General features: G+C 38.6%; 1 long non-coding RNA gene across 1 annotated transcript in view; it reads right to left on the bottom strand.

The window, feature by feature from the left end:
- The window catches only part of LOC128946612 (uncharacterized), a 97,167-nt gene that overhangs the window by 30,864 nt on the left and 52,871 nt on the right, over positions 1 to 13,432 (bottom strand). The window contains exon 2 of the long non-coding RNA XR_008483975.1: positions 12,875 to 12,957. This is a non-coding gene — a long non-coding RNA (uncharacterized LOC128946612). The remainder of the gene's footprint in view (positions 1 to 12,874; positions 12,958 to 13,432) is intronic.

The following is a 13,432-nucleotide window of genomic DNA, read 5'->3' as shown; positions in this document are numbered from 1 at the left end:
CTCTTGGCCCATTCTAAAAGGTTTGTGCACATTTTTCATGAAGAGGCATACTTGCACCCACCTTTGTGGGCAGCACCTTAAGGAAGCAGATCATTCCAACTCCAGGAGCAAAACCCACAGTAAAGAAATCAAGTCTTCATCAGCCTCTGACAGAAAAATGCTGATGTGTAGTAGCTGTGACACAGATCACATAAATCAGCATTTCTGAAGTGACTCCTTTCTTTCCAGTGCCAAAGTTGTCATAACTATCTATTTCAGACTTCTTAAATCTCCATATTGGAGCTCTTTGCCTTTTCTTACAAAAAACAAAACAAAACAAACAAACAAAAAAAACACACACAAGAGCAAGGACAGTCAAGGTAGGAATTGCTTGAAATGCCTAAAAATATTTTATAACTATTGTTTAGGTCTCTCAAATTTACCCATGATTAATAATCTCCTGAAAAAAAGCTATGCTAAACAAATTTAGGCTTCATTGGGATGATGATTTTCTACTGAACTTGCCATGGTATTCTTTGAGAAAGCAAGGACACAAAGGGAGCTATGCAGCAGTGGAGGTACCTCAGTGGAGGTACATGGAAACTGTGCCTAACTCCACAGCCCACCAGCTGTGGAACTCTGCCCTTGGAGGCAATATGCAAAATATTGGAGGCAGTAAAGGAAAGGATCCCCTTAACACCACAACAATATTCTCGTAACACAACGTAACCCAATCTAGCACAGCTGCAGTCTTCTGCATCATTCCTGTGGCATACAGATGCCCTTTAATCATGGAATAAGCAAAGAGTATATATATAAAAGAAGCACACAACACGAAGATGAATGTAAACCATTTACTGCATCATCTCTCAGAAGATGCAGTAAAGAAGTGCAGAAGACTACCCTGAAGTTCCTGCTTTGCTTTGCTACTTGTAAGCTGCTATTCCTCATTCCCCAGCAATGCCATTTGTTACCTCCACTCATGTTGTACATTACTCTGTCCTGTAGGATATACACTTATATGCTAATATATCATTAATATGATAACACAGGGCCTCATTTCCTTGCAATTTCTTAATACTCTGTTGGAAACAGCTGCGCTGCAGCTTCTGTTGAATTGTTTTCCAGTAGCAGAATACTTCCACAGAACAGGATAAAGAAAAAATAGTGTCTTCATTTGGGGCTTAAACTGGCCTCGAAAATGTCATCAAAATATTGCTTAAAAAGTGCATTTTTGCAAAATGTAGGAAAACTCTTCAGTCTTTGGATTATTCATTTGGGGGAAGGAGAACAGATTTTGGCTATGTACAACCTCAAATTGCATGCAAGCCAAACATTTATCATTTCCTTCAGAGATAACTGAGTATTACAGAGACTGTGAGGGAGATGGGAGGCAAAGGAGGAGAGAAATACAAGAAGACAATATTTTTAGTGTACACCAAACAAAATTTTACATTTACTTAGTTTTGCATATCATTAAGGAAAAGGTAAATGAGTACTGCAAACCTCTAAGTAGGCTATCAACCTGTAAAGTCAAATTTTATAGCAGCACCAAAACATTTCACAGCTCCTCAGTAGTGTCAGTGGAGAAACTGGATTCTCCATTTCCAGCTCCCTTTGTAAAGACAGTGAAGCTCAGATTCAGCAAACTATTTAAACTACTTAAGCATTAAGCAAGAGCATTATGTCAACTAATATGTATGCAAGATGTCAGAAGATTTGAGTTAGGCATGCCTTGAAAATATTTTTTTTTAATAATTATCACTGAATTGACTGAGAACAGATGTGAAGAAAGAATAAATACTAATATGGGGGCTATCATCAATTTTCCCCTCAAATCCACAAATCCATAACTGTACCCAGCCACACAGGGCAAACAAAGATTTTCTACTTGTTATGAACAAGAAATTCAAAGCCATCTTTTTTGTGTAACTGCTCTCCTGTGATGGGAGGAAAATTCTTTTATGCTTTTATCTTGAATTCAGTAAGTCCTGTGAGAGGGGATTGTTTACATTTGGCCAAATGTTTTCATATTTGTGCCAATTTTAAAACCATGGATTTGTTCTTTGCAGTGATTATCAATGCTGAGATGATGGCCATGTTTTGTGTTATTCTCATCTACTTACAAGTATAACTAATGTTTCCACCAAAAAATTTCCTTTAAAAGCTGCAAGACAACATCTTTTACATACAATCCAAACTGAATCTAAACAGAGGTACTTGGAAAAGACCTTCCTCTGTGGCTACCATTATTCACAATAAATGTTTAGTTACCCTAGATGGCAAAACTAGAAACCAGATTGCAGCTTTATATTCAAAAGCCAGTCAAGCTCATGTCGCTATTCATAAAGTAATATGAACATCAGTCCCAGGTACATGCTGTTGGGAATGCTCAATAAAGACTGACACTTCAGATGCATTTTTAGTTGGTGAAATTAAAATAGGGGAAGGACACTCAAAAAGGGCTGCTCTATGCCTGCCATTCCCTATTTCCTCTTGGAAAACTGAGTAATCACAACATTTTTCCCTTCCCTTCACTTTCTAACTATCTCAGGTTCCTGGGCACAGACTGATTCACACTGATGCCCAGGTCTAATCTCAGCACCACAGTACCAGCTAGAGGAGCACATACAAACGTGCCAGGGCAGCAGACACTTCAGCATGAGCAGAAGCCAAAGCCTGTGAGCAGCCCCCTTGACTTCACAGGCAAGTGGCCTGAAGTAGCAGGGCTACAATGGCCATAGCTGTCTTCAGGATACAGATACAACTATGACACAGATGTGTAAAAATTAATGAGTGTAACAGCTCCCTCAGATGTCACTCAGTCACTTTCATTACTGGAAGGAGTCCCTTGCTGCTCTTATCTACAGAACTGTTTCCTGGTCATGAACTTTTATCATGATATAGCTACCTTAATGCTGTTGGTCACAGAAATCATCTGTTGGGTGTTTCTTTATGAAAAAATGCTGGTCAGCAAGTTCTATTTTCAGACACTAACATCTGACCATGTCATTAGCATTATATTCCCTCAGCTCCCTCTTGGTAAGCACAGGACACATTAAGCTGGTGCCACAATGACAGAGCAAGTTGGAAGATCCCATTCTTCAGAGCTTCTATATGACTAGAAGTGTCTTCCTTGGTTTTGTCAGATGCTAGGGGCAGGCTGGTAAAACTGTTTCCCCAGGACACTCACTTCTCTGGGCTGAGCACAAAAAATGGCTTGATTTGAGGGCTTTTCCTGCTTTCTCAGTTGATCAGAAATTCTAAACAATGCATGTTGTTTCAATAACCTTCATCTTCCCTTTTAGTCTTCAAGAAGCCCCAGCATAGAAAGCAAAAAAGGACAAGAGGGAACAAGGACAAGAAAGCAGAAATTGCACCTCCTCTCTAGAAAGCCACTTCAATAGAAAGATTTCTGGTACACACCAATGTCTGCACAGCAAGCCCCACTGGCTAGAAAGCATTGTGTGCATAAGGCCTCAGAATAAATGTTTCTTTATAAAATGTCCCCAAAGAAAGTAGACTACTGAAGTAATCACTGCATCAAGAGATTTTCTGCAGGATTTTCTGCTTATCACTCCTTTTGCCAACCAGCCCAAGTGGTTTTAATCTCCCTTTTTTCCCTGTCACAGGACATAAATGTTTCCACCACAAGTTCTGAGACTTGAGTGCCACTCTGAGCTGCACAAACCAGATGCTGAACTGACAAGTTCACTGAAATTTCTACCAAATTTCTGTGAAATGCACCCATAAATAAAGTCTGTCAACACTTGCTGTTCTACACTGATTGCCAACATCTCACTATTCTCAAAATAAATACCTCCTACAGATACTTCTAGTTGCCTGGAGTACTAGATATTTAAATAGAAGTTAAAAAATACAATCTCAAACATGGATTGATGATCTTTACTCAGTCCTAAAGAACCAAAATCCATCAAACAGGTATGAAAGATCAAATCAAAGCCAGTTTCTATCTGTTTCCACTGCTGGCCTCAGTGGCCTTCAAACAGCCACCCATTCTGCCTCAAGTTATTTATGACAGCTGCTTTATCATGCAGTAGTGCCTTTCCAGGTTTTCTTAAATTCCAGGCAGAGGATAACTCTTCCATTATTTCTTGTTTCTAAATGTCTGAAAATCAGAAGCATTCAAAAACTAACTCAAGTTACATAAAAGCACTGCTTTGAGTAAAATTCAAGCAGAATAGAATATATATATTCCATTTCAAAGCAATTTTTTTACAGGTTTTAATTATTTTTTTAAGATAATAAGGAAGAGTTTTAAGGAACAGCAGCATTCTCTGTTGGTTATAAACCATCTGGGCAGGTTATGAAATAGACAGGGAAAGCACACATTCCCCCCCCAACACCAGTTCATGTCTCAAACCAGGTATCAAGTGTCCTGACACTGTTACAGACAGGCACACTGACACGGAGTTATCACTCTGAGGAGCAGTATTTACTAAAGGTGAGTAACTCTACAGTGCAGGACTGCTTTTACCCAAGTATCACTCATTCAATTGTACTTGCATTACTAATCACCTGAAGAACCCACACAAGCTTTGAAATGAAGGAGAAAGGCAACAGAACAGTCAAGAGTTTGCATTTTCTCTGTCTAGGGGCTCATCATACATAGTATAGTCTATTATTATAGACTATTACCTCCCTATTACCAAAGCTGTAGAGTTAAGTGCTTGCAAAGTCATCTACGACAGTAGGTCTGTATAGAAAGAGGTGATTTCCGCCTGCCAGCTTTTTAATTTAAGGTATTGCAGACTTTAAACTGGGCTCAGGCCATGCCTCTGTTGGCCAGACACTGACTATCAAACAGTCTGAGCAGCCACATAACCATTTCAGAGAGACTCCTCAGCACACGTGGAAAGACTTTTACAGTACAATCCACATTCTAAACTCAACCATAAAAGTTCAAAAACACAGTTCCAGTTCAGCTGCTGATAGACAAATAGGTCCTCTCAGATTAATCGGTCGCACTCAACTGCCCCAGTGTTACTTCTAAAGCCAAACTGAGCACTAGCACAAGCCAAAGAGACTGTGCTACAGATTGTGCCATTCCCAGCCCTTAACCAAAAGCTCAGAGGCCAAAATCCCATCTCCAGCAAGAAAGGCACAAATATTCAGATTCCAATTCTTATCCTTCCACTCTTATCCTCCCATTTGATAAAGCACAGAACACCATTACAGTCGTCTTTTCAATGAAAGGGAACATTTATTTCAGACATGCAAAACAAGGCAACTTAATTATGACCCTTCTGATGAGACAGTTCCTAGATTTTCTATCAACATGTTCCCAAGCCCATTCCCAGGGGAACTCAGTGGTAACACGAAGAGCGTGACCGTTTATTTGGCTTAAGGAACACATTAATTTATCTGGCTTATAGAATTTAAACATCTGACGAATGACAGTGTGGTTGATTTTATTCATCAGCTAATTGCTTTGCCACCTGGAGCTGCAGCTTTATATATTCAGCTTATAAAAGATCTGAAAAGGATCTCAATTATTCTTTAATTTGTTCCTTGAATTTAAAGTAGGAAAATCTGGCTTAATCAAACATTGTCTCAATTCTATTGGGATATGTCTAGTTACCTTATAACAAGGTAAGCTTTCATTTAATCATATGATATGATAATTCCCCACTTTCAAGCCAAGTATCCTCTTAGTTACAATCAATTTTCCACTGAAAAAATAAACATTGTCTCTTTACTGAAATCCCTGCAGAGGAAAATAGTCCTTTCAAAGCAACTTGCTGTTAGTACAACCACCCTAGGAATTTTTGTGTTGGAATTCATTAAACCCCCTCATTTAGCCCTGACGGGTAAATTGTGATATCCTGATTTTTCAGAAATGACTTTTCACACACAGGATGGTTTTTGGCATAGTTGAAAAAGTCTGATAATGAGCATTTGGGCAGAATGGTGGGATAAGCAGAATCTGGGGGTTAGCTTTTATTTTGCTGTATAAAACAATTTTGTGTACCATCCTCTGAAAATTGACTGTCCAATAGTCCTTGTACTTATTTTGACAGCAAGTAACAAAGGGGTAAGAAGACATATCAAGCACAATGTAGCTTTTCTCCAAAATACAGTAAAAATTCCACGTTTCCATAAGAAGATAGCACTAAAAATTATATAACTGGGTCAGAGCCCTGCATAGTCAATTAACATTCTCCCATAACTGCACACCCCAACAAAACACTTGCCAACACTAGTCCCTTTCCACACTTTCCCAGAGAAGCCTAGATCTACAATGAGTTTTAGAAAGACTGCAGGAGAGATCACTGGCAGCCTGAATGCCTGGGTGAGGGCAGTACTATGGAGTTTGCTACTTGGAAATAGCAGCTTCATTTAGGAGGCTTAAGATGCCATCATGTGGAATGTGTAACAAACCTAAGTGTGTGTTTGCATAGGAATAACTGAAAAAGAATAAATAAATAAAGAATAAATAATAAAGAAAAGAAAGTGAATAAAGAAAAAAGAAAATTAGGAAAAGGAAAAAAGGAAAACTTGCAGAGGAATTGCAATGAATTTGAATGGATGGAGTGCTGGTAGATACCAGACTTAAGGAGGACAACAAAAATGGAGTCCAAAGGTTAGTCTTGCTGGAAGAAACATCCTTCTGATGAACACAGTGTGACAGGCACTGGAGAAATAATTAGACAAGGAGATGATAAGAGGACAAACACTGAAATGACTTAAAAGCAAATTATTTGTACCAAATCCCAAAATACTCTGGAGCCAGAGGCAAGAAGGGATAAACTGGCCCTGCTAGTGCTTATACAGGCACTGAGAGCAACTCATGCTGTAGGCAGAGCACTGAGAACTTGTAACACTGGGCCACAGAAGGGTCAGTAGCAACAGCAGCAGGAGGAGATTGAATGAGGAAACAAAGCAGTTGACACAGCCTCATCAGGGTGGTGGAATGCTTTGGCCAGGTAAACATGCTTAGGAAAGTTCTCTGATGAGGAAGACAATAAAAGAGTGACCCAAGAGAGGAAGAAATGGAAGATTTACCTAATATGATACCTATTTTGCACCTCTGGCTTTGATAACATATGGCCCTGCTCCAATTGTCTTTCATTTGCATAGGAAGCTCCTGATTTTGCATATCTGGAATTTCATAGTTCTTTAATACACACTACTGGCATTAACAAGAGTGATTTATAGTATTAACAATAGACTATATATTAATTGCTCTCACCCATTCTTTTTATTTTCAAGTTTGTTCTTAGATTTGATCAATTTGAGCAACTGAGATGCACTCAATGTGAGCAGACACTGATAAAGTATTTGGAGGGCAGGATTTACTTTTGCAGAAAGTAATTTCTCCAGAAATTCAGATTCTCACTCTCTCTGGAAGACTTTGCAAGCAGATGGAGATCTGCAGGACACAGCATGAATATAAATACACAATGATACTTGGAATTCAAAGGCCATCGACTTGAGTAAATACTCTAGAAGAAACTTGGGATTTTTGTCATGAGACAAGTGTTTCTGTATCCAAATGTTTTGCTCTGGAATCATGAGGCAGAGTGGAAGTATTCAGTGAAGGAGCCTGGTATTTGGCAACATTTCCTTGAGATCTCCCTGGAGCTCTATTCTGTGGAATGTCAACTTTGTTCTCCTCTAGCATCTGACACACATATGAGGTTGAAGCAACAGCTGACTTCTCAATCAGCTTTGTTCAGTGAATTCAAACAACATTTTTAGCACTGAAAAAGTCTTTTAATCAGGCTTATTATGGCTTCAAACAAAGCTGAGTCTTGGATGTTCTTAAGCTACTGTGAATTCCCAGTCTGTTTACTCAGAATTTTGAGAGAGGGGCATATTTCTAAAAAGAGGAAAAAAAACATTTCCAAGGCATCCAGACATATTTTTTGCCTTACAAATTTCAAAGACTGAAATGTTTCCTCAATGCAACATGTGATTTATGTGTCATGCAACCCATAAACCAAACCATAAAATAGCAAACTCTGAATTCTAACAGGTGGAAAACTCACAAGAAGAATTTAGACTTAGGCAGTCTTCAAAAACTACATTTCAAGGCAATATCTGAACAATTTAAAAAATGCAACATGAGTATACTACCAGCTAAATATTCATTCTTGCTTCCCACTGAATGTGCCTTTTCTGCCAAGCAGAGTAATGCAATTTGACCTACAAAGCATCACAGAGAACAGAAAGTGATAAGGTTGGCCCTGGCTTTTACACAGTGCCAGCATAAGAACAAGAAGGTTTTTTAAGGGTTTTGTAAGAGTATAAAAGTACTATATCCAACAAAATTACTCCTGGCACGTATCAGAAATACCTACCAGATACTTACAACTGTATAGCACTATAAAGAACAGAAATTAAGTATCCTTTGCTACAGCTTTATCATCTACCAGTGCTCCACCCACATTTTGAAAAACTGCCAGGAGCCAATCCTGAGAGGCACATCTATGTCATGAGGATTCATATGTTTGCATACGCTCACCAAACACAGATATCACATTTGGAACTCAAGTGTGCTCCTCTGGCCTATTCCTATTCTCTGATTATGAAAATAGCACGGGACAACAGTAGCCCCATTAGGTTTTGGCTAACATCAGAGAGGCAGTCTTGGCCAGCAAGGAGCATGTACCTCATTCTCCCAAACATATGTCAGCAATCAAGCAGAGCACTCAATTAGAGCTATTCAGTGCTCTCCCAACTTTTCAACAAATATTTTTTTCTTTTCTTAAAAAATACCTGCCCATGGAAAACACATGTTTAATGGGGATTTGGGACAGCACTTCCCTTATTAAAAATATATTTTTTTTCATCTTCTAGCTTGTGTTCCTCTTTTTTTTCTCCTCCTTTATCTCTTGCCTCCAACACCTAATAAAAGTAAATAAGTTCACCCTCCCCAATTTTTAGAAATTGAAAAGCCTTGAAAGAGTTTCATTAAAGAAAAGAAAAAAGATTAAGGGTGGGGGGAAGAGGTAGAGAATTAAAATCAAAATAACTCGTGGAACAGATCTTTTTCCCAAGTTTCCAAGCACCGCCGGAGCAAGCAATACTTTCAGGCTCAAATGAAACACCACTGCCAGTGGCAACCTCCTCTCCCACTGCTCTGCCAGCCAGGGTGCAGCCAGCTCAGCCTTAGAGATCCTGACAGTGCTGGCAGGAGATGCTGGGAGCTGAAGGCCCATGGAGCTTGAACATTGTTTTTAAAAAACGATCATTCCACATAAAAGTAGAGACTTAGTAGTGGGATGCAACTGTATCCCTCTGTTCTCTGAACTGGCTGCTCTCTGATTGAACAGACTTCTCTTAATCTTAGTATATAGCCCAATAACATCAATAATGTAACTGTGAGGGGTAATAACAAACTAATGGTATAAGAACAACCTCATCAGTTTCTGTTTAAGCTCAGCGTTCCTGTCTGCTCTACTGCTTCTCACACAGAAGACATGAGAAAAGATAAGGAGAAAGGAAGAAAAAAACAACTGGGAAAAAATATCCAAATTTTTTCTGCCAACCTCCTATTGCAGCACATGCAGACAGCTTTCCTACCAGCACAGACACAACTTTAATTCTTTGCACAGCAGTCTCATTAAAATGGACACTACAGCTAGAATTTCACTCATGAATTCAGGTATACAGAGCTCAGCACCAGATTCTGCTGGGCTGATCAGAGGAATTGATAATTCTTCCACCATTCCTCTTTTGAGAGATACTATTATTTCAAGCTTAACAAACCTGTCTTTCACAAGAATTTAGTACCTTCCCACTCTTACAGAGGAATGGATTTATCCCTAAAATAAAGCAGCACAGGAAAAAAAATATATTATCAAATGCGTTATTTCCAGTAGAGGAACACAGTTCAATGAATTCAAAAATCTCTTGAAAAAGCAAATGTATATTTTATGTCTACCTTACTGTGGATCTTTATCAGAAACCTTGTAAACTCTTGACAAGGTGAGGCTGAAGACTGTGGAGGGAACATAATCTAAAAAATTACCTCTATCCTAGAGAGAAGAACCCAAGAAAGACTAATAACACCATCTCAGCTAAAGCAATAGAAAGCAGAGAGTTGGAAAGGCAATGTTAGTGCATGCACACAAGTCAGGCCAGTATTTTGTAGCAGACAATATCCCAGCAGAGAGCACAAAACTCATAATTCTCATACTATACAGCTCAGATACATTACATTCCTTTGTGGGTGTGATATTATTAATTAAGTGGAACAGAGAAGTGGTCAGGGAACAAAGAAGTTAAAATAATGAGACTAGAACCTGCACAACCTACAAATGGATAAAAATTAATCTATGCCTGATTTATTCTCAACAACAAGCTTCAGTTTAAAGACAACTGAAATGAGGCAAATCCTACCCTAAGATAAAATGTAAAAAGAGTTTTTGTCTTTGTTGTTGGATGCTTGCAATATAAGCCAAGGAAAGTAAAAGTTGTGACCAACTCTTGGACGATAACCTCGAAGACAGGATACTGCCACATGCTGGAAGCATTCAAATAGCTACTTTTACATGAGGTGATCCAAAGTTCAGTCTCCCACCTCCCAAAGCAAAGGCATCTGTCCTCTGGGGTAATTTCATCTCTCTCTATTGACTACGTTCCATTGTGCAAGACCTGCTTGACTACTCCGAGATTTAAAATAATAATAATAATAATAATAATAATAATAATAATAATAATAATATCAGCACTTAGAGAAGGCATGGAATGGCTGAGTACCTGGTTTCATCTTTTTTTCAGTCCTCTCAGAGAAGACATCTCAATAAAAAATTCCAACTCATTTCCACTGCAATCTAAACTCACTTGGATTTCACCCCACAAACAGGGGAAACTAAGCTATCATTTCAGCAGTCCACGCAAGCCTAATCTTGCAAAATAGAGTTCCCTGAGATTTGTCTTGCCCTAGCTTTACTCAGAGCAGTACTCACACTGTCTTTAACCTTGATATGCTTTCTATCACTGCAATCCCCTTCCCAAAGAGTCAGATTCAAATACTCCCAGGCATGGGATTGGTCAATTGTAGAGTTCTCTCTCATGGTAAGCAACAACAGTGATACTGCTTCAAGGCTTTAATCCAAAACTGGAAAGATACTGTAGGGAAAAAATCTCACCTCTAGGAAAGGAAAGTATGTCAGAGAGCCCTCAAATACACTGCTGAAAATGATTGTGGCATTCTGTAACATTAAGATTTAATTTCACACAAGCCCATTGGTTTTCTCTGATGTGGATCTACTCTTCAAACTATCTGTTGATTAAGTTAGTAAGAAAACCATTATTTCTTCTTAATTTCCATATACATGGAGAACATAAAGACAAATGTCATGTTTCAGCCCTTTCCTTAATTTCCATACATTGTAACCTAAGCCTGAGAACCTAATTTTCCTCCAGCACATTGGGGTAAAAAAAAATAAAAATCTAAGGTGGTCACACTTAAGTTAATGGAATTGTACCCATATAAAACTGGTTAAAATAAAATGAGCCCTGAATCAGATTTTCAAGCTTAAACAGACTAGCAAAAAGCTCATGCAAATCACAGTCCATGGAATGTATGCAATAGCTGCCTCATCAAACCAGGACGCTGTGTAGAGATAACATGACACTACAACCATGTACTCGGTTACAACAATATAGGCAGCACTGTAATTATAATAATGACCTCCCAGAGCTATTGTGTCTTTTAATTAAGCCTTTAAGAGTAGGCATTTGCCACTTAATCCTAACTCACTGTATCTACTGCAGCATATCATCTACATTTTCACAAAGAATTACTGTGTCATATTTCTGTCAGAAAGATGAAAGGGAATATTTTAGTTCAAGTGGCATTTACAAAATGAAACCATATGAAATAAGTGGCCCATAGATGTCCTTTTAACAGCACTTCAGACCAAGTAACTGCTTCTGCTCCCTTTCTTTCTCCTACTACTCTGCTTCTTCCCAGAGTAAACTGGGAGAAAGCAGGCAGAAGGGGCTACACAGAGCCAATATCACACCTGATTACATGGATGATAAAGCTGTGACAACAGATTTTAACCAGAATACAGCACACAGCAGCAATGCCACAAACTTACTGTTTTCCAGTTGCATTTAACTCTTCACCACTCTTCAAATACAAACCAGCACATAGCTCTTACTGGTGCCCACCAACTGTGTCTCTGCTTTCTCTGACTGGAGAAGCTTTCCTGAGATCCCTTTCTGTTCAAAAATATTCTCAGCTAAAGAAACATACAGCACAAAGGAGTGCCGTTATGTTATTTTCAACACCATTAACAAATTGTTAGGGGTATTTTCTAATAATGGCTCTACTAATAAGAAATTCTTTCCAAAAACATGCAAGTATGCAGAAGAGTTTGAAGAGTTTCTGTCTGTTGTTTGAATGGAACCACTGTTAACACCAACATAGGGACACTGAGCAGCTCTGTCGGTTCTACATGACTTTAACAGACTCAAAGGCACCGCAATGAGAACAATTTTCTGCTTGTTTATTTGAGGGATTCTTATTCTAACTATGGAAACCCGACTCAGCCCAATTTCAACATCTTTTCAGGGTCTTCTTTGATATGAGTATTTTCATGCCACTATACTATTTGCCTCCATCAACTCAAATATCACATGCAAACAGTTTGATGAATGAGAAGAATTAAATCAAAACCTATGGAAGTAGTAGGGGAAGTTAAAATTGATCATTAGCCCCTTGTGTATTTCTGTATCATCACAAAATACTTTCAACACTGCCTTGCCATTGCACACCAGAGAAGAAACAAAACCAAGATTATTTTAAATTTTCTCCACAAACAAGGCAGGGTCTTTTAATCAACAGCGCCGGCTTAAACCATGCACTCTGATAACAGCAGCCTTTCCAAAAATCTCCCACAGCCCAGTATCTTACCAGACTTGGACATCTTCTCTGAGCCTTCAATTCTTTCTCCAAGCAAGTATATTCAGTTACTTTCTTGGCTGGCCTGTAAAATACTGAAAACAAAGCATTGTTTATATTAATATATAAAGCATTGTTAATATTAATAATTGTTTAATATAATATATTATATTAAACAAAACAAAACAAATCTTTTTTATCTCCAGGAACATGAATTTCTCTTCTGCAAAATTCTACTGTGCTATTGTCTTTCAGAGTTTTGTCATGCTTGTTCTACCCCTTTACAAGATCTTTCACGAGCCTGAAAAATACTCACTGTTCACATCACAGGATAGATGTCAACTGCTGCCTTAAGTTTCTTTCTTTCTCCTTTCCTACCCTTTGCTGGAGTGTTAAAATCGTATTACCTTCCCAAGCTGATCTCGCTATTAATCCCCAATGGATTACTAGAGCATGAGAGAAACTGATGCCGAGTGGCTCTTTTCTGCCACTTCAGGTGTAAGTAATACCACTATATCAGGTACACAGAGGCAACCTCTTAGCAAATTCTAATCTCCTGCCCACACACCA

The sequence above is a fragment of the Melozone crissalis genome, unplaced genomic scaffold (genome assembly GCF_028551555.1).
Source record: "Melozone crissalis strain CALT ecotype California unplaced genomic scaffold, PUWL_Pcris_2 ptg000081l_1, whole genome shotgun sequence".
NCBI classification, from domain to species: domain Eukaryota; kingdom Metazoa; phylum Chordata; class Aves; order Passeriformes; family Passerellidae; genus Melozone; species Melozone crissalis.
The sequence above is the reverse complement of the archived record's forward strand: the minus strand, read 5'-3'. Positions and strand labels throughout refer to the sequence as shown.